Here is a 22,794-nt window from a genome sequence, read left to right as displayed (position 1 = left end):
AAACATTCCCAAAGTGTAGACTTTAAGAACAATGCCAAAAATCATAAGAGTTGGCAACAAACACTGCAAATCTGAATCACAAAGAGCAGAAACTTTAATTTTGTTTTTTTCTGTCTTAGATAGGTCTTTTACTCTAATAGAAAAATCCAGACTGAGAAACTGCCCCAATGAAAAAGTGTCAACAGTACAGTACCAATACATTTCTGCAAAAAGTTTCAGATCCAGTGAATCTGCATTTTCCAAAAAAAAGCATTTTGTCAAAAAATTCCAATAGGTCTGGAACTAAACAAGGTGTAACAAAAATGTCACAACTGCAGTTTTGGAAGATAGAAATAGTAACCTCCTTGCCCTTTTATTAACCTTCACACAAAATAAGTGATATGTAGGAAACTTACCTTCAATTGTCTCTCTCAATATAACAATTCATATATCCTGGGATGACGGACTGATAGATGTCAAACCCAGAGTTGTAGACTTGCTGCAGAAGTTCAATATCACTTCTTTCTCTTTTATCACATGGTCTCAGGTCTGCAAACTCACCAAGACTGGAGTCTCTCAAAGCCACATTATTTCATGCTTTCTCTATCAAGGATAAAATATTTTTAATAAGCGGTAAAGTACCATTAAAAACAGGGAAGAGCACTAAATAGCGGCATAACAAGTTTTGAGAGAAAGGAATTTATGGACCAAATCTTTGGGATAAGATGGTGAAGATAGGATACAAGAGAAGTGGAATCTGTCACAGATAAGCAGTTCAATTTCAAGGGTTATATGTGCTATATAGCAATAAATACTGCAGCAGAAATAAAATGCCAAAGTGAAGAGAGACAAGTGAAAAGGATGGAATTAAAATAGACCTTCTAAGAGAGGGTAAAAATAGTATATAAAAGTAAAAGTGTAAAAGAATGGCATTGACAAGACAGGCAGAGGGAAAGAATTAACAGTTCTAAGGACAAATAATATGCCAAGTGAAATCTGGAGCAATTGGACAGTAAAAGAGACAAAGACCTTTAAGGTATCATACAGGGGAAAGCATGTGACAAGAGGTGACTTCAAGAAAAATGCAACAAATTAGTTGCTTGCTCATTGGGAGTTGGAAGAACATCATGTTTGTCACTGGAAGAAATTATATCCTGAAGGTGTTCTGATTGTTAAATATCAGGAAAAATTCCATTTTGGACCTGATAAACCTCCCACTCACAGCTAACTACACCTAACAACTTGAAGAATTAAAGGTTTGAAAGAAGGAACAGCTTAGCTATTAAAAGAATTCTTTTCTCAAGAGTAGTTGGACTATTTAAGATCTATCAAGGTGTTGGGGCATTTGTTTATTTAAGGCTAACCTAGAAACACATTATATAATCTCACCCATTATCATTTACGACAGTATGCAATGGGTAAAGAGAAAAGCACCAGGAGATGTTATCAACATTCTGTCAGTCCAGCCTCTAACAAAGATTCATACTCTTTCCCCAGATGGTCTTTTGGAGCACAGAGCTCTTTTCGGTCTGACATTATGATGCATGCTCTGGAACCATTAAATTATGTCTGCCAAACCCAGAACCTGAAAGGCTGATTCTACACTACTGAACTGAGCCCTGCTGTGGCTGTTAATAAATTGTAGCTCTATCTTATGCAACAAGCAGAAGGGAGTTACTACAAAATATGAAATATGAGAGAAATATGGATAAAAATAGACACAATTCGAAAACGTAGCTAAACAGCATCAATCGTAAACCATATGATGTGTTTTTTCCCCCAAAGTAAAGTTCTGTAAATATGTTAGAAATAAAAAACAAAGCGTCTCAGAAAAACTTCAACAGCACCCCTCTTCCCTGCACTCCAGTTTGATGCTGGGCCTCCAGTTCTCCATAGAGTTAAGAATATAGGTCTGATGGGAATGACACAGACTGGAAGAGCCAGTTTTATGGCCAGCTCCTAGCCAAAACAAACAACATACATTTTAGTTGTGTATATATTGCCACCAACCCATACATTGTTTACACAAGTGATTCAGGGCAAAGGGTTGGTTCCTGTTTTGCCCTCTGGGGCAGTACTGTCTGTCCCTTACATGGTTGTGTAATGGGTGGAGATGCTGGGAGAAGCATTCCTGTCCCTTTGCATAGTTTTCAAATATGCTAGAAATAATTACATCCCCTGTATTCTGGAGCAGTCAGGATCCTAATTTGGGAAATGTGGGAGAAGAGGAAGAAGAAGCTATAGTCATGGCTATGGTCCCAACAAACTTGGTCAGTTGGATTTGAAGAGAGATACTGGGAAGTAACCTGCACCCATAAAGTATAAACAGGCTGGCAACCATTCTTAAAAGCTTAAGAGGAACTAATAATTATGCTGATATTCAAAAGCGTTATTAATGCAACAGACACATAAAAATATAAAGGGAAGACTATATATAGAAAATCATGAAAACTCATAAGGCTTCTTTGGTCATTCATCAAAACTAATCATATTTAGTAACACAAATAGACCCTCCACACTGGATGTAGAATCTTGCAATGGGAAAGCAATTTTACCTGTTACAACCCATGCAGTTTCTGCACTGCTGTCTGAAACCTTGCATGGACAGAGCAAAGTTTGCTCAGCTGGCCTGAAACTTGGGAATAAGTTCCCCTCATTTTATTTTATCTCAGAAGAATTTGTAAAACCTTGCACATAAGGCACCCAAAGTTCTGTCAAAAACCAAAAACTTTTCTTTTCACACCCTCTCAACCACAAGCCAGTTGCCAACAACCTGACAGTTAAGCCACCTTAAAAGAGTGCCTTTAGAACTTGCATCCTGATATCATGGGTGATGGTGGGAGGACGGCACTGTTTGTCGGTCATTGTAACAGCAACTCTGGGATTCTCAGTTCTTAGTCAGGTGACAGTCATATTTACCTTTTGTAAACCTGACATGTTGATAACTGGAAGTAAGAAACAGAGTTCTGTCTCTGATCAGCACTTTTCTGTGCCACACTGCTGTTACAATAATAGTACCTACCAAGCTCTCTTAAAATACATACCAACAAAAATAGCATAATCTAATGGTCCAACTAACTCTAGTGGTTCAGCTCCCTAAGGAGTTGTCTACACTGGAAAGATCTTTCTGGTGTAACTACATAAGAAGATCCAGGAGGGAAGCTGCGCAACACCATTTCCTTCAGCTGTGTGACACAAGCACAGTGAGCTTTCAGCTCACTAGCATGTAGGGGTATCACCTGCCAGAGCTGAGCATGTGCTGGGAGTTCATGACACATATGCCACACAGCTAAGAGGTAGAGATGGGGGCGACCACACTACCATGCTCCCCTGTATCCACTCCTGTATAACTATACCATTATACAGGGAAAAGGAAATATTTGCTGTTATAACTGGGTCTACTGTGAGCTTTTACCAGTATCATTCCATCAGTTACAGATGTAATTTTTAAGTGTGGACCAGGCCTAATGTTGAACAAGCATTTCACTTACTCAGCACTTCTGGATTAAATTGTCTAGCTGTGCCCAAATTTGACTTGCTGCCGTAAGGTCTGAGCAAGGAAAAAAATGACTATATATGTATATTATACATATTTTTTCAATAAGAGCCAAATGGAAAAAATACATTCCGTGTTATAAGGTTGTTGGTTGTAGCCATGTTGGTTTAAGGACACAGGCAGACAAGATTCTTTGGGTAGAAGTGATTTCTTTCATTAGACCAAATAAATGGGTGAAAAATTGTTTTTTGCAAGCTTTTGGGCACAAACACCCTTCTTCAGGCATATAGAGATAGACTCCCTATATGCCTAAGAAGGTGTTTGTGCCCAAAAACTTGCAAAAAACAATTTTTCAAACTATTCAGTTGTAAAAGATATCATGTCTACCCAAGGAACCTTGTCTTCCCTGTTATAAAATACTTTAATAAGAACAGTCCTAGCACCAGATCTCTGGTCAGAAAGTTGAAACTTGGCGGAAAATAATACTTAGTGAGGACACAAGGCTCAAAGCATTTCCATGAAAACTGATGTGATATGTTTGAGCAATGAAGGGCTCAAAGTTGTACTTCCACAGCAATTTGGGAATAACTGTTTTTCATGCTCTTCACCAACAGCCTAGTCCAAGAAAGTTTGTATGCATGTTGATAGTTATGTTAGCTGTCTAAAGAATGGGAACAGCTTCCAAAGATGACAGTAAAAAATTTCTAGGGTTCTTTCTCATATTCTTCTGTTCTTAATTGTTCAGATAAAGTATGATGTTAATTATATTTTGAAAACTGAATATGAATAGAGGCATTAATTACTGTATAATTCTTATGAACATCTTGTGAAGATGCTTCTTTTCTGGTCCTAAGCCAAGTACATCATCATTGGCAACCCTGCACAGTCGAGGACAATTGTCTTCTATGATTGCCTTATCTGCAGGTCCAAAGATAGTTAACAAGGCCAAGTCAGGATCAATAGGTTCTATTGTAACTTGGGCATGCATTTCTATGTGGAACAGGAGGCTTTGGATTCTTGATTCAGTCCACGACATGCTGTTTCTGCTGCTCCCACTTTTCCATCTCCTGTTGTCATTGTAAGATTCTTGTAGAAGACTCTTCTTCCATTTCGGACAGTCCTCAGTGATAGTCTCCCATGAGTTCATGCTGATGTTGCATTTTTTCAAGCTGACCTTCAGGACATCCTTGAAGTGCTTTCTCTGCCCCTTTTTTGAGCGTATGCATTGACCAAGCTGGAAGAATAAGACTTGCTTTGGGAGTCTGGTGCTGGATATCTGGATGATGTGGCCAGCCCAGAAAAGTTGATGATGGATGAACATTGACTCGATACTCGTGGTGTTTGCTTGCGAGAGGATGTTAATGTTGGTATGTCTGTCTTCCCACTGGATTCAAAAGATCTTCCACAGGCAGTGTTATGGTACTTCTCCAATGACTTGAGGTGACTCCTATATGTTGTCTTCGTCTCAGTTCTGCACAGTAAGGTAGGGATCATGACTGCATGATAAACTGTGAGCTTGGTTTCAAAGCTGATGTGATCTTTGAATACCTGTTTTCTCAGGCATCTGAAGGTTGCACTTGAACATTTGAGGATTTCTTCAAGGATGTCAGCTTTCTGTGAGAGATGGCTTCTGAGGTATGGGAACTATTCAACGTTCTCCAGACTCTCACCATAAATCTGAATTACTGGATCTGAGGACTGTTCGTTAGGAGATTCTTGATGGAGGACTTCAGTCTTCTGAATGTAAAGTGTCAGTTCCATTCTCCTGTATGCCTTGTAAAGACATCAATGGTTGCCTGAATATCTGCATCCAGGTGAGCATACACTACAGCAAGGGTTTTCAAAAAGTTTTGGATCAGTGTACCTCCGGTGGCCGGACACAGATCGGGGGGTGGGGGAGGCGGTGGCGCACAGCCAGACACAGAGTGGGGGATGGGGGGGGATAGCACACAATCAAATGAGGAGAGGCAGCAGCCACTGCATGCGAGCTTCCCCTGAACCTCACGTCCAGCTGGGTGGGTGGTGCCTGCACAGCAGCACAGGATGGTGTCCATCCCTGCCCGTCCGTGCATACCCCTTAGGGCCTTCAGAGTTGGCTGAAATTGAACACCACTTTACTGCTCATTCTGTAGTTTAGCTATACTCCAACTGGAATCTTGTTAGTGGTCAGATGTAGCATCATAGTAAAGAATATCAAGAAAAGCAATGGAGCAATGACACAGCCTTGTTCAACTCCCATCTTAACCTCAAAGGGATCCATGTTACTGAGATCTGATACTGAGAACTACCACTCATATACCATCATGGAGCAGGCAAAGAATGGTGACAAATTTCGGTGGGCATCTGTACCTCAAAAGGATCATCCACAGCCCTTCTTAGCTGACAGTCAAAGGCTTTTGTGAGGTCAAAAGTGGCCATATAGAGACATTTACATTGTTCCCAGTTTTTTTTCTTGCAGCTAGTGAGCAGTGAAGATCATGTCAGTTGTGCCTCTTAATGCTCTAAATCCACACTGAGATTCCAGGAAGAGCTCTTCAGCAAGTGGAAAGAGATGGTTCAGGAGGATTCACGCAATGATTTTTCCTGTGGTGGACAGCAAGGCGTTCCACTGTAATTTCCACAGTTGAACTTGTCTCCTTCCTTGAAGATTGCCATGATCATGGTGTCCCTGAGGTCACCTGGCATTTCCTCTTCATTCCAGATCCTTAAAATGAGGGCATGGAGCTGTGATGTGAACTCCTCTCCCCCCTGCTTGAAGATTTCAGCAGGGATTCTATCTGGTCTAGATGCCTTGTCATTCTTCATCTGTTTGATGGCTTTCTTCACCTTTGCCAAGGGTTGGAGGGATTATAAACAAAGTTGATGATGGATGAGGCTGATGAGATTATTTCTGACTGGGTGGTGCAGGAAGGAATTGAGAATGCTCTCATCAACAACAGTCTTGATTAAAGGTGGCCTTCAAAATGCTCCATCCAATGGGCATTAATGGCTCCCCTTTTTTTGATCAGGTCTCCTCCATCCTTAGGTCTCAAAGGCATTGGACCCAGAGTACTCAGACTGTAGGTGGCTTTGGTGGCACTAAAGAAACTGTGCATATCATGAATTTCAGTGAGATGTTGAATCTCCTTTGCCTCATCTTCCCACCACTGTTTTTCATATTGCAGGTCCACCTTTGGACTTCTGCCTTGGCTTGTTGGTGATTCAATATCTTTTGCTTGGAGTTGGTGTCATTCTACTACGCACAAAAGGCTTTGTGCTTGTGGTCGATCAAATCTTGGATCTCCTAGTATTCTCAGCAAACCAGTCTTAGTGTTTCCTGGTAGAGAATCCAAATGTCTTTTTGGAGGCACTAATGACAATGGACTTGAAGGCACCCCAAGCACTGCTGACATTCTCCCATTGTTGTCAATTGAAATTCGACAGTTTTTCATTGAAGCACTTGTGGAAGAGGTCTCGCTTGATTAGGTCCTTGAATCCTTTGATGATGATCTTCCATTGGCATTGCTTCTGCTACAGCCATCATTTGGGAGACAGTTTGTGTGAGATAAGTGAGTGGATGAGTCAATGACTGATCCAGCAACTGTCAGCTCCTAGCATAGCTTGAGTGATATCGACATTGTTACAATCCCAGGCATAAGCAATGATATAGCCAATCAGGTGCCAATGTTTAGATCATGGGTGTTGTCATGATGTCTTGTACCTGTTTTTCTGGCAGAACAGGATGCTGGTTGTGGTAAGTCCAAGTTCTGTGCATTTGGTCAAGAGGAGGATGCCACTGGAGTTAATCTTTCCCACTGCTTTCTTGCTGACATTTCTGTTCCAGAGGTTTAAGTCTCTTCCAACTCTAGTGTTGAGATCGCCATGCTGATTTGGTAAAGGTTGGCATAGAATCACCAAGCAGACTTAGTTAAAGTTGACATAGAATTCCTCTTGATCTCATTGGCAGCATCAAGAATTGGGGCATATGCATTGATAACAGTGGCTGTTGGCTCCCTGCCAATTTGAGATAGAGATCATGAAGCACTCATTAATTCCAGTAGGGAACTTGTTGAGTTGGTTTATGAGTTCATTCTTAATGGCAAAGCCAACTCTGTGAAATCAATGTTCTTCTTCCTGTTTACTGTGCCAAAGGAGGGTATAGCTGCCTTCTTAGTCTTTGAACTGATCATCCATCGCTTGCTGAGTTCTGCTCAGTGCAGTGATGGCAATGTTGTGTCACCTCAGCTTGAGCCACAATTGCAGTGCTGTGCTCTGAACATTCACTATTAGGATTTTAGAGTAAGTCCTGACCTTTCAAATGTCTCATTAATACTTCTACTGCAAGTTTTTATTCAACATACTTGCTCATTTAAGAAATTTAAGTTCCTCTTACTTTGAAATCTCACAAGTGGCTATTACAAATTGGAATTACTGTAATTTGGGGGGGCTAAATATTCAGTAGTCAGCAGATCAAAGTGAACAGAATGTAAACTCTGTATTTACCTGCATTGGAGTAGTTTCTGAAACTCCCGTTACCCACCAAAATAAAACATCACTGATTTAGCTGTTGTTTGCAACTGACTGAAGCTTCAAGTGTGCTTCAAAAGAAACAATTTATGAAACTAGAAGACTAATGTGGAGGAAAACTAATATACTGGGCAAGAGAATAGGCCAAAAGGATTCCCAATACAACCCTGAAGCCATGGCATGGTGAAAATCCTACTTGTCACACATGAATGCAATGATGTAGGATACGAGCAGTTGAAATTCTTTAGGTGGCATGCTATATTCTTCCGGACTAGATTTAAACATCTAAGTCCCAAAAATGCCAATAAGACACAGGTTGGCATTCTATTTATGCACACATATGTAGTTCTTCATGTGTGTAGAGCTATGTATGCAAGAACAGTTTGCCAGTCTGTCCATATGGCAGCCATGTGGATGACCACATTTGGTTGCAGGCGTTCAGAAAAAAAATAGAATGCCACTCCTGTCTGAAGAATCTAATGCATATTGCAGACATCAATTATATATCACAATGTGAGCTACTTTAATTTCTTTTTAACAATTTTGGGGTTCAAAATAGCCTCCCCCCCGCAACTACATTTTTTGTATAAAATTTTCAAAATTGTTCATGCAAAAAATGGGCCACTTTGAAACTTCTATTTCAGTGTTTTATTGCAAATATCATATACAAAGATACACACATGCGTGCGCGCACCCACACTGTGGGGGAGCAGGAGGTTAGCTTGTTCAAAGTTAATTGCAGACTTGAATCCTGTTTTCTGCTCTCAGGCCCGTGTTTGGACCACTGAGATGTGAAGTTTTTGGCCCAGATCAGAAAAACCAATTGTGCATATATACCTGCTGGTTCTTTAAGAAAAATTAAGTTTGGTGAATTTAAAATTTGTTCCTAAAAGATGGATTGCTTCAAAACCTGTTTATGTGGATGTACATTCTTTCTATAATAATGTCAATTTTTTTTTATGTCGCTTAAGCCTCCTGGGACTCCCAGGCCAGTGCCTTAACCAATGGACTATGCTTTCACTTAGATAAAAGTCTTCTTAAATTATCCTCTGAGCTTAAACGGTTCATTTATCATGGTCTAAATTTCCAGTACAATCTTAAAATTTCCAAACTGAAAAATTAGCAAAGCTGTCAATAAAACCAAAGGAAATCCAAGTGGCAAAGAAACTCGTTAAGTTATTGTTCCTGCTCTTACTGCAATGATTGAAAACTTTGCCTTTGATTTCAGTGGGGAACAGTATTTGCTCCTTAATGACCTCATTCATATGGTATTATATTAGACCTAGCAATGGCAGAAAAGATCTGTCTCTACTTTCCCCTACCTTTGTTCTCAGCTCACAAACTGCTGGCTGAGCTATACAACAGCCTAATTAGAAGCTTGTCAGGGTTGAGTTAGCATAAGTGGAACTCCCTTTTAGACTAGCATCATTTATGACAACTGTTACAAAACAAGTACATGTATAAGCAGGGTAGAGTGTTTGACACCTCAAAACATGCTCATTTAGGAGTGTAGCACTCAAATGGGCTTTGTGGCACATTGATTCCAGTGTCCTACTCTGGTAAGCAATCATTTCATATAATCTGTTTTTAAAAATTATTAAACTCTGTGTTAAATAGCTTTTCCTGTCCCTACTGCTCCTATTCAAAGGCTAAGTGAAAGGCAGAACAGGCAATTGAGGTTCATTCAGTTTCTACCTTTGTGTTTCCAAAAAAACCCCATGAGTAATAAGACAATTTACCTGTGAGATACAGGTGCTTTGGGATAGTTATGGACTTGTCTGAAAATGATATTGAGTACATGGAGGATTGGGGATGGAGTGCATGGAGGCTAAAGGGATCTGGTTCCCTTTAGCCTTGGTCTGGCACACACATAAGAATCAAGAACTTCTAGTCTATACACAGAGGTTACAAATATTAGCTCCCCTTTACACATTACAGGTATTGCACAATTAACTGTGCAGTCATATAGAGACCAGCTACAAGTGCAAAGTAGCTATCACTTGGTAAAAAGCTCCAACCAGCTACAAAGTTAGACCTAAAAAATGTGTACAAACTTTATTGCTGGTTATCAAGCTTTAATTTGCATGTGTAACAGGGTCTCCCCCTGCAGCTGGGAGCCCCATCAGCTGACGGGCTTCTCAGCCACAAGGGTGTACCTTGCTCAGTGTGAAAACCCTGAATCATGGGGACTGGCTGCCATGATCCCCAAGGATTGGGGGTCCATGAAAACCCCAGTCCACATAAGGCTTTTGGCCCCAGCTGCACCTCACACAGTTAGGACTGAAAGTACCATAGCTGCCAGGTCTCCCAGTCTTAGCTGAACCTCACATGCAGCAGGGACCAGGAGCCCTGTCAATCGTGGGGGTCTCTCGGCTCTAGCTGCACATGGCCCCCATGGCTGTGAGCCCCCTCAGCAAAGGGGGCTTTCAGCTGTGGAAGCTTGCTTTTTGCCAGTGCAGGGGGAGCCCTGGAGCAGGCTCCCCTTGCACTACCAATAAGGTGTCATTGGATCTAATGGGCAATCTCACAATTGCGCCTCCAGACATGCACGTGTAGAATTGAAGGAGGTGCAATTGTGTGGATCATGCATTAGATCCAATCACACCTTGATCTGCAAATGTAGAGGGAGGCTTACATTGGCACTAGTGGCAGTGGCAGTAGGGTTGGACAGTATAGTATGTGTAGTAAATAAATTATAATGCATTTTTAAACCATGTTAATTTCTGTTCACTGTTAACGTCAAGGTAGATGTATTCTGAAGTTATATTAGTGTTAACAGACCCAGGTTTTTCCCCGTGGATTCATTTTCCATGATGTGGAGATATTGCTTGAAAATTTGCTAAACTTCTGGGCAGACCAAATAATTGGGGAAGAATTATTCATCCTAGAGAAGCAGCAAGTTATAAATACCTTCTACTGGTTGCAAATGGCCCTGCTCTATGGAGTATTCCTGAATCAATAGATATTCATATATTCTAATCCTATATTCACTAATGTACTTGCACACATTTTATATCAAGTCACATTCAAGGTCTTGATCCTCATATTTAAGACCTTTGCTATCTCTGAGACACATACATTCTGCCCTTTCCACAGCAAAGATAGGAAGGCATATTGTGACTGTTTATTACTAAGGTAGTGGATTCTACAGTTCTCAAGAAGGGTTATCTTAGTGTAGAGATTACAATGGAACTAAAGACTTGATTGAGCTCAAAACTGTTTGTGTACATGACAATGCATATACATTTATGTAGGCCTTCTCTCACTGCTGGATGTCTGCCGTATGGACCTTTTTCAGCTTCGACTGATAAAAGATGGATAGTTGGTGTATTGCTAACTTGTTTAACATTTACTCAGATGCGGCTATGATGAGTACCTAAAACGTATATGCAGAAGTGATTAAGTCACCCCAGGGTAAATCTACATCCCATGATGTGTTGTTTAAAGATACATATCCATAGACCTTTACTTACTTGTGACCCTTCCAACATTTTAAGGTATATACTCTTTAACTCTGATAATCATTTTCTTTATTCTTCCTATGCAGGCCTTTAGCTAGAACACCACAGGTTTCCACAGTCTAAAACCTCTCCAGCATAATAGACACAGTGGGATACAATCACTTTAATCTCCATTGGGGATCAGGTACTGAGCTTGCATAGAGTCAGCTTTCAAACTTGGGCCCAGATTCTAGTCCAGTGAGTGTTGTACAAGTACCTGAAGAGACTGGGACCAAGAAAAAGAAAATTGGAATCAATGTAAAAAAAACTTAAGCAACAGTGTTGTTTTTGGATCAAACAGGGAGATATGGATTGGGCACAAGTGTAATAAAGCCCTGGCACCTATGTAGATTTGTGTATCACTAACTTTTGGGAAAAGATTTTTTTTTCTAAACAATATGGCATTATCAGTAAAATCTCCTACTGTGGCTGCAGTTATATTAGTATAAAGGTGCCTTAGCCTGATACAGCCATTTCCCCTTCCTTCACAGTTTAGAGATGGTTTATCCTCATATAATGTATACACACTAAGGGGGTAGCATCTTTTTAACTATACCTGTCCAAGTTAAGTGGTACAACTGGTGAGTAGACAAAAGAAATGAAAGACAAAAGACCTTAAACATTATCTAACACCGTTTGTATTATCTCATTATCGCAGTATATTAATTATCTTTAATCCTGCTTCAACAAACTGTATAGAAACTAATAAACAAACTGTAGAAGCCTTTAAAAACTTGATGCTGCTGCCAATTAACAGTGAGGATAAGAAAACAATCACTTGATAGTAATAATGCAGTATGTTTCTGGCAATGAAGACTTCAGATCTGAGAAACACACACTTATTGGGAAAAAAAAATATAGTATAAACATGTGTCTAATGATTTGTTTATATGGGATTCTAATTTCTGTTTGTTCAATCACCCTCTTCATGCCTTCTTCAGAGCTCTAGAACAACACTAGGCAAGCTTTTTCCTTAGGAGCTTAAATTTGCCCTTGCTAGCTCAGCAAGCAGGAGACCAGGTTAGGCCAGGGTTCATTTAAAACCTACCATATGTTAGCTCTGACTTTTAAACACAGGACATCTGGCTCACTGTGCTATTAAATATTTCTTAGACCAACCCACACAAATGTTATATATCATAAAGTTATGCCCCAAAAAAGTTATTTCCCTTTTAGACCTGCTTCTTTGCATAGTGAAGTCATCACCGTAGGAATGTTATCATCAATTCACATGGGGGTAGGATTGGGCCTTCTCTGTTTGTCAACAACTGAATAAGATTTTAGAAATATATCACCATGATATCTCATGGAAAAAGATTCAACAAGCAACTAAAAGACTAGAAATTTAATACAAAAATGGAAGACCTTCCCCCACAAAAATGTAACAACACAACAAAATGACTGGACTGTTTACACAGCCGTAAATTGATTTAGTTACCCAACTACTCCTCCGCAATATTACTATTATTATCGTTATTAACATTATCACCTTCTCAGTAATGATAGATGTAATTGCTAATAATAATAATAATAAAAACTTGTGCTTTTATGACTTAGTCTTAAGCATAAAATGATGGCATGTTACCAAAGACATGCAAACATTTTCAGGGACAAAGCAGGGTGGAATAGAATGTTCTTAGACACCTAAATCCAGCTAGGTGCCTGTAGGCACAAATCAACCCATCTACTTTTTCACCGTCTTTCCTCCTCCTTCCTTTTAGGCACTAAGGGCACCTATACACATGTCCGATGCCTGCTTTGACACATGCTAAATAGCACACCTTAGACCAGACACAATTCATCAAGTATGCTGGAGTGTGCTAATTAGCACACTCCAACTGCCTCACCATTGTGTGTATTCGGTAGGGCTGTGCAAGGCTTTGGGTGCTAATTCGATCTGGAGGAAATTCAGCCTGATTCAGTGGCTGAATCTCTAAAGCTGAATTGAATCAGGGGACCAATTGAAAGGTCCAAATTGATTCAGAAAAGATTTGGAGAGCATCGGCGATTCGGGTGGTCCCCAATGGCTGCAGCAGGGAGCTGGACCCATGATGGTAAGTAGGGGCAGGGGAGGGGACCGTGGGGGGGACCCCTGCCAGGCCCTATCTCCTGCCTGTTTCCCCTGCCCTCTGAGCCCCCTCTCAACCCCACCTGCTCTCCCAGCCCCCCCCGCCCCCCCATGGCTGTCCTGCCCACCCCAGCTCCTGGCCCTTTAAGTAAAAGCCCCCATTCATCAGCTGCTGCAGCAGCCTCGGGGCTTCTGGGGGCTCATGGCAGAGCCCCCCCCAGCATGGGGCAATAGGGGATCACCCCCATGCCCGGCAGGATTTGGTGAGGTGGGACTTTTATTTATTTATTTATTTATTAAGGGCTGGGGTTGGGGTGGGCAGGGCAGCCATGGCAGGTCTGGGAGAATGGGCGGGGGTTGGGGGGCTCATGGCAGAGCCCCCCACACAGCATGGGGCAGTGCGGGGCAGCAGGGATCACTTCCCTGCCCAGCAGTAGCCGGTGAGCATAGGCTTTTCTTTAAAGAGCCGGGAGCTGGGAAAGCGGGTGGGGCAGCCATTGAGAGGGGGCGAGAAATAGGGTCAATTCAGAGATTCAGCCAATTTGGCTGTGGCCAAATCTCAGAATCAGATTTGGCCAAATTGATTTGGGACAGTGATTCAAGTCACTGAATCAAAATACTGTTGCCTGAGTCGGCTGAATCCGAATCCGAAGCAAATAGTAGCTGCTTTGCACAGGCATAGTATTCAGCATCCCTGTGCTTCAAAATGGCAGTGGGGATGCTTTAACTAAAGCTTATCAAATGAGCTTTAGTTAAAGTGCCTCTGCCACCATTTTGAAGTGCAGGACACTGATTACATGAGACATTGTGGTAGCTTTTATTACAGCAGCTCCTGGCATCTGCTTTAATTAAAGCCCCCCCTCCCCCCGCTGACTGCAGAACACATGTAAAGACACCCTAAAAGGTATGTTAGGTAAAACATCATTTTGCCCCCAACAGTGTGTATTAGTCCATCTTGCATAGAGTGCCTTAGGATGTCCTTCCTCTTCTAATTCAGATGCTTGGCTTCATGGGAAAAGTACAAGACACTGTGGTTAAGGAATAATTTCAGATGCCAGTCATAGTATGAGTTATTAAACATTTAAGACCAGATTCTGTGCCACCTAAGTGTGATTCTATTCCACCCTGCTTGAACTCCTGAAAAAACAGTTAATGCAAAAGGTGGTTGGGTCCTTCTTTACTGTTTTTTTTATGACAGTCTCCCCAAGCTCATTTGAAGGCATGTTATCAAAGATGCATTATCTTTTTCAGGGACTTGAACAATATGAGGTAGAATACCTCTTAGGCCCCAAGTTCAGTTTGGTGCCTAGCAGGTGGAGTAAAATTTGGTCCTTAGTGACTGTTGTCTATGTTTTAATACATCAATACTAACAGAAGCTTGAAACTTAGTTCCTCATTGTCCATCCTGCTCAATGTCATATTAATTATCTCCAAGTCAGAAAAACAGGATAGCTTTAGAATTCCTCCCAATTAGATTTATTCCCCAGCTTAGTGATGGACTTAAAGAACAAGTGAAAGCTTTGAAAAGCCGCTGTCTGTCTTTAGACTGTGGACACCTTGCCTTTCTGCCTGCTGTGCAGCCTCCTAGTCAACTGTGAGTGCTGTCTAACATGGATAGTGGCAAAGCCCCTCTTCTCAGTATCAGCCTTTTAGTCTGTAGCACTGATTAGGTGCAGTTAGTAGCACCACACAGACTGAGTCATCTTGCAAAATCATTGTTAAAGCAGAGCAAAGAGAGCTTGACTTTAAACCCTGTGGTGCAAGAGGAACTATTGTTCAAGTTACTTAACCACAGCTCCTTTACCTGCATTCTGCATTGTGGAGCAAGCTGTCCTCATATACCCAATGTGGGGATTTATACAAGACTAGTGTTACCAGTTTGCTTGAAAAAACTTGTCCTCTCTTTGCTTTGAATACAGCTAGTAAAATGAATTAACTCTGTTTCTCATTTGGGGTCACCGGAAATACACGATGCAGACAATTCATGCAAAAAATGCAGCCCTGGGGACTGCCTTTGGATTTCAGCATTTCTAACAAAATTTATGAATGAACATATAGGAGCATAGGTCTGGAAGGGGCCTCCCAGACTATCAGGTCCCAGCTCTCTCAGGAAACCAGTTGTTCAAAAGAGACCAAAAGCTTGTCCATCATGGCCGCATCCAGATGTGAAAGGCTGTACACTTGCAGCGGCACAAATACTAGTGGCAAAATTTGTGCCACTACTTTGTGCCACAGTGCAGAGCCCTGTTCATGCACTTTGGTGAGGGACAAATTGTCCTGCTTCAGGGAAACTGCCTTTTCCTCACTCATCCCAGCATGCTGCAGCAGCTGGGGCATAAATTAAATAGTAGAAACACTCTCGCCAGCAGCCAGAACATCTCCCTGGAGGACCTAGCCTCCATTTGTTCCCCTATTGTAATGTGTACCATGCCACTTCTTTTCCCCCTTGGCATTATTTTTTTTTTTGCTGCTGGGAAATCCTGGTAGCAAATTTTGTCCCTGTTCTGCAAATTTTGCAGTGCGGGGAAATTTAATGTTCAAGGTGTTTGGTTTGTGGCACCACAAACTGCCTGCAGGTCTGGACGCGGCCTGTGATGCCTCACGCCACAGCCATGAAATCTGAGTTACAAGCAGAATCTGGGCCAGACTCATTCTGCCTCCCACCACACCCAAAGTATGAGATGCCTTTTGGGTTATACACCCTGGCCTGGTTTATTGCTCTGATTATGCAGTAGAACTGCCTGAATCTTTTTTACTTTAACAAATAGGATTTACAATCTCAGATATGCCCGTTCCAAAGCATCATTAGAGTTCGTTGCAGCTGCATGCAAAATAAATTAGATATAGGATTTTGGGGCTCTTCTGGGATATAGGATATAAAATAACAAAGTTACCTTTTACCTGCCTCTGCCTTCATCAATTTGATGGCTGGAGTAAGAGTTTTCCCCCTTTCCTAATCCAAAAGACAGTTGCAGAATAAGCCATAAACCAGAAATAAATTATAATAAAAATTCCCTGGAGCACTGTATAAGAGGTTTAACCAAATTCTAATCTGATACAGGGTTTCTGGTTGTTGCTGTGTTAGTCTAAGGACACAGACAAGCAATCAGCCTTCAGCTGATACAAGAATTTATGGAAAATCTGCACATTAACACCAAACAAGTTGCTTAGTAAATTATTGGTGTGTTTTGAGTTTTATATGTATAACTAATTAAAACATACTGTTTAATGTTACTTATTGTTTAATGAATATATCAGGGATTGAGGTTTTTCCCCGCCCCTGCCCCTCACTGTGGAGGTAACAGCCCTGTACCCAATATTGATGCATCACTATGACATGAAAAAAGCCAAATGCAGTATATTTGGAGGCAATCAGTGTTCCCAGGTTTCATGTAAATAATACATCATTATTTACTTTGTCTGCCTGCCTTGTTTACTGCACCTCTTGTCTCTGATCAAAGTCTAAGATCATGTACCTCCCTGGGGCATGCAGTGATTAAAGTTGATTGAAGCAGCAGGAGAGCTATGACTGCATGGACCTGTGAGGCGCTGGAGCTGGGCACTGCTCAGCCAAGCCACAGAAAGCATCTGGACTTCTTCCTTTGCTTTTAACAGGGCAGAGAGGACTGTCCTCCTCAGGACATTACCTCCCATTACCTGTATGTACAGCTCCTCAAACAGTTAAACCCTAATCCAGGAGTGGGTAATTATTTGGCATAGAAGGCCAAATAACAAGTTTCGGTGAGCTGTTCAGGGCTGCACACACACATATATATGCACATGCTCCCAGGCCCCAGCCCGCCCACAGCCTGGAGCCAGCACCTGCCAGCCACGTCTGTGGCTAAAGTGATAGAGGATGGAGCCTGGCTGTAGACCTTTACACTGCCCCATCCCACCATCAGGGCTCCTGGTGCACGCATGCACACACCCCTGCCCCCACCCCATGGCTCCCAGGGCAGGAAGGGACAATGCAATGGCCCATTACCAGGATCTATCCCACATGGGCAGGGTCTGAACAAATCACAGTCAGGCCCCAGTGGCTTCTGGGTAGAACCAGATCTGCCCACCCAGCACCATGTGAGGGTTGGAGCCAGAGCCACTGGGGCCTGAGCACAGCTCACCCAGAGCCTGCTACACAGTGCTAGGCAGATAGGGCTGCTTCCACTTAGCATCCCACACAATGCCTGGGAGATGCAGACTGGCCCTGCAGGCCCTGGGAACTGCCTGCCAGCAAAGGCTGGAGACTGAAAGTGCTCACCAAAGGCCTGCAGGGGCAGCCTGCATCTCCCAAGCACCATGGGGGGGGCACTGGGCAGAAGGCACCTGGGTGGGTGCCTACCCACCCAGCAGGCCCTGGTGAGCTGCACTCAGGCCCCCACCTCTGCTGGCAGGCAACACAGGTGGCAGCTCCAGCCTCTGCTGTCACTGTGCAGAGCCAGGTGGGTGGGTAGAGTGTGTCTACACAGCATCCCGCATAGTATCAGAGGCCAGAGCTGGAGCCACCGCCTACAGGCTGGATTAGAACCAATTGGCAAGCCAGATCTGGCCCGCGGGCTATATTTTGTCCACCTCTGTCCTAATTCCTGTTTTGAGTCTCAAAAGGGCAACTGCAATAAAAATGATGCTCTGGGCACTGACAGACATGCAGTTTCCTGCTCTAACTCATGGGGCTTCACAGGAAGTGCCATGAATTAAAGCAACCCCCACATTGAGCTTCCACATTGACAAGAAGAGCTCAATCAAAAAAGGTCAAAATTTTTTGATTGCATTGTATAAGTGCCTTCCTGGGGAGAAAATACCTGATACTAAAAAAAGTCTTTAATCTCGTGGAGAAAGGCATAACAAGAACCAAGTCAGAAGTTAAAAAACTCATATTGAAATGAGGCACAGCATTTATCAGTGAGGACTTCTTAACTACTAGAATAAACCACGAAAAGATAATGAATCCACTTCTCTTGGTATCTTCAAAGTAAGATCAAATGACTTTATAGAGTATATGTTTTAACCAAACACAAAAGTGATGGGGCTTGGTACAGAGTAACTGGAGTAAACCCAAATTGCTTGGGTTTTGCAGGAGGTCAGACTACATGAACTAAGGGTCCTTCTGTCTCTACAAACTATTAATTAAATACTCTCATCAAATGTGTCCACCTGGCCATAAGTCATTTTAGATGATACATCTTGGGAGGGTTAATCACTTTGGTACTTTTGAAAATGTTATCCTACTTCTGTTTTGCAGGACTCATGATTTCTGAGGCCGAGAACAAATGCATGACAAAATCCTACAGTAAAACTAGATCCTAAGTAACTATATCTAGAAACAGTCAGTGAGAGCAAGCTAGGAAAGTATTCTGAAATGCTGTTGATAAGCCCATAGTACGAGATGGCAGCCCTGTCCTTGGTAGTCATTGCTCATCATTTCTCTTTACTTTCCTGTGCTACAGAATGTGAAAAGCATGTGTGAAAGACTTGTCAAAACAAGGACTGAAGATAGTGATAAACTTGTCTGTTATGATCCCAGAGAGAGTAATAGAATTGCTCCCACACTTGAGTTGAGTATCGCAGATTGGGTTGCAAGTGGCAATGGCCATCCACCATAGATTCTGTCCCTATGTATTCTGTGTTGGTCACTGTTTGAACCCTGCCATCAATTGTCTGATGACACTAGATGTTTGATTCATCAGGCATTACTCCATCAAGTCTTTTTAGCTCTTTCACCCATGCAGTGAACTTGCTAGGAGTGCATGGGTGTATTGGAATACTAATTATTCTCCTTCACCATTTATGAAACAATAGGGAGTGAAAACACCAGCTGGACAAACATTTCTGGCTCTACTCACTACTTCGCACATGTCTGAAGCAGATGGACTGTACTGATGAATGGATGGCCAGCAGAGGAATGGGTTGGCCATTTGAAGGAATGTATTCCCACACTGCCAGTAGGGTCAGGCAGCCCAGCAGGAAACAAACAAGAGCAGACATAGGATACAAATTAGGAGAAAAAAAATCTAGCACTATGCAAATATCTGGCTGGGTCTTGGTCTCTACACATGAGCAGATGGTTTGCCTACCCCATACTCTGCTGAGACTTCAAGCAAAGGTATCAGATGTGCATGTGGTCTTTTGATATATTTTTCTGTTCACTAGAAAAATGGAACAGGTGCAAATTCGCACAGACTGCTAAAGATCCATCAGAGGACAGCAACTGTTAGACCTGGATCCTGCCAGGAACTCCATGAGCAGAGAGAAGCACTGGGACTTCTTACTGGCATGGGGGGCTGCACTTGTGTGCAGTTTAGTAAACACTCAGGGCCAAACAATCTGACAGAGGTTCCATTCATTCAGTGTCTGAGCTCTAACTGATCATCGTTGTGTAACATTAGCTACTTCATAACATAACAACACGTTTCCGCTGGCTCATGCCAGAGCCTCTTAAAAGATATGGACAAGTACATTTGGAGCTGTTTCAACAGGGGAATATTTCAAAAGGGCAGCAGCTGTTATGTTTTAATTATTATGCATGGACAAGCTGAGAACAATATGCATCTAGCAAAACCTCTCCAACCTCAGTGCTTCATCCAGGGTTAAAACTGAAGCAGTTTTGCCAAATTTGTATTGCTCCCCAACTTGGTCACATCATGTAACATTTAGATACCAGATTCTGACCTTTTGAAACAGCTTCAAATGTATATATGGACCATGAGAGAAACAGATCCCTGAACCATAAAGAACAGCTTTCACATCTAAAGGCTGTTATTATTGGATCAGGAAGGATTCATATCAGTAGCCTAGGAGATAAGAGGCAGTGTTTCAACATCAACCCCCAAAACAGTACAATTCTACCAGCAGCAAATAACTTACTCCAGCAGCCACAGTGATCCAATGGCATTTACTCATGTGTGCCAAGGTTAGAGGATCAAACCCATTTTTACCCTAGGTTCTTTGACCTGAGAAGCTGTATTGTTTAGGTTTCTTTGTTAGTTACAGGAAGTAATGTGCTCTGACATACGATATTTACTGTGTCAAGGTATGAAGCAATGTCAGATACATGCACCTGAAGTCCAATTATTCTTCTTGCAAACTCTCTGGGTATTATGATTTTAAACATAGCTATTTAAAGTGCATCATGCAAAGGGTTTTTTTAGAAAACACTTTAAATACATTTGTGAAATGTTAATAGTATTATGTCAGACACATAAGGAGAATATGCTGTCCTCAGTGTATTTCGGACATTTTTATATATCTATCTCAAACAGCATTAACTCCATATGGTTTGGGAGTCTCCTCCTAAACTTCATATATCTCCATTAATGCTGGGCACAGCATGAAAAATCCCCAGTCCAAATGAAAAGCCAGCTGGTAGGTAAGTTATAGTTAAGAAAAAAAGTGTTTTTAAAAAGGATGGTTCCTATAAACCAGTATAAATGTTATGGGAGACAGGAATTCACACATAAATTAAATAGGGAATTAAACAGGGAATCAGTAAGAGAAATCTACATTTTTAAACAGAAGGAGGTGGCTTTTAAACAAGGGACCAGAGAAGGGGCCTGTAAGTAAACCCGCCTTCCCCTATCTCACACACTAACGCTCTAACTCATCTGTTGGCATACATAAAATCTTATTCATAGCACATAAAAACATTTAAAAGGAGATATTATTTCATAGGAAAATACAGTTAAATTTATTTTAATGAAAACTTGGGAGTGATAATCTTATTTAGTTATTATTACTTTTCATCCAATAATCTTATTTGTGTAATTTTTCTTGAAGTTAATTGAGTACTGAAACACCACAGTGAGTTTGTAAATTGCCTCTATTTTATCTGTTGTTTAGGAAGATTATGTGATTTTTAGAGGCAAACAGCAAGTCTGTAGCTCTCAGAGTATCCTCTAAATACAAAGAAAGGACACATACAACTTTTCCAACAAATAAATTATTTATATACCACTAGTCCATATTCCATACTAAAAGCTTATATGTTTCTTATCTTACATTAAAAAATACAAACATTTTCTTTTTTTTCCTGTGTCGCTGCCGAGAGCCGCGGCGCGGGGTTCGGGGCCTTAGGAGCCCTAGTCGGCGGGCGGGTACTTGTGACGCTTGGAGTGGAATCAGGTACTCAAGCGTTTTGATTGAACAAAAAGATTGTTTACTTACACTGCTCGTACAGTGCAGGTCAGAAGCTTGCTTCGATTACAGTTATAAACAAAACTTGGGTCGGGCAGAAATTACAGAGTTTGTTTGGTCGGTCTGCAAATGTGTTTGGGGTGTTCGAGCCGGCAGTCGTCTTACATCTCGGGTGGGGGTGTGCTAGGCCCCCTTGGGTCGGTGACGGGGAGTCCTTAGTGGTTGATCAGGCCGCTAAGTTCGCTCTGAAACACGCGTGGAGTTTGCTAGGCTCCACAGTGTATTCAGAGTTCTCCACGAGGTGTGTGTGGAGTTTTCTCCAACTTGGGCGGAAACTGCTCTTAACTTTTATATGGCTAGCAAGCCAATCGCTAGTCGCCACGTAGGAATAATTTAAAACTGGCCAATAATAATGTGAATTTGCATACGAGTGGCGGGAACTTTTTTCTAAACTGTAATTTTCCACTATTGTAGCATTTGGTTACTGGGTTCAGGCATAGCAGAATTTTCCTCCATGACCTAGTTACTGCCACCAGAATGATTGACAGCAAAACTATGCCATATGTATCCAGCCCATGGAATTTTCCTCTGTACTATGTCATTTCTCCTCTGGGCTATACCAATTCTCCTCTGGGCTATACCAATTCTCCTCTGGGCTATAGGCATCTAATTAATGGGTTCTGACATCCTGCATTCTTTTAATATCACTTAGACTCATCTACCATACATACTATACTATGCTATACATAACCTCAAAGTAGGATCAATTCCAAATGAAATGATGAAAATTCTTATTCCTTTAATATGTAAACTTTATTTTCCATCACCTAATTGGGCTCCTCTTAAAGATGCCTGATGTCAAATTATGCTTCTTTCACTTCATCTTTTTGAAATGTCCAATTTGTAGAGTCAGATCTACCTAACTCTATAGTGAGCTTCTGACTCTTTACATTAAGTTTAACTATAAAAACACAGGTTTTTTGTTTTGGTTTTTTTTACTTGTAACCAGCACTCTGTATTCATGTATAAATGTTTCATTGATACACATATTGACATTTCGGCATACTTCAATATGTACTAAAACATACGAATTAGACAATATTCACATACTTTAAGCA

At 41.6% G+C, this 22,794-nt stretch overlaps 1 long non-coding RNA gene across 1 annotated transcript in view; it reads right to left on the bottom strand.

The window, feature by feature from the left end:
* Positions 1–401: 401 nt before the first annotated feature.
* Positions 402–22,794, bottom strand: part of LOC106738495 (uncharacterized) — a 46,770-nt gene continuing 24,377 nt past the window's right edge. Inside the window, exon 3 of the long non-coding RNA XR_002092936.2 lies at positions 402–582. This is a non-coding gene — a long non-coding RNA (uncharacterized LOC106738495). The remainder of the gene's footprint in view (positions 583–22,794) is intronic.

This window comes from Alligator mississippiensis, chromosome 3, assembly GCF_030867095.1.
Source record: "Alligator mississippiensis isolate rAllMis1 chromosome 3, rAllMis1, whole genome shotgun sequence".
In the NCBI taxonomy this organism is placed as follows: Eukaryota; Metazoa; Chordata; order Crocodylia; family Alligatoridae; genus Alligator; species Alligator mississippiensis.
This window is presented reverse-complemented; position numbering and strand designations above follow the sequence as displayed.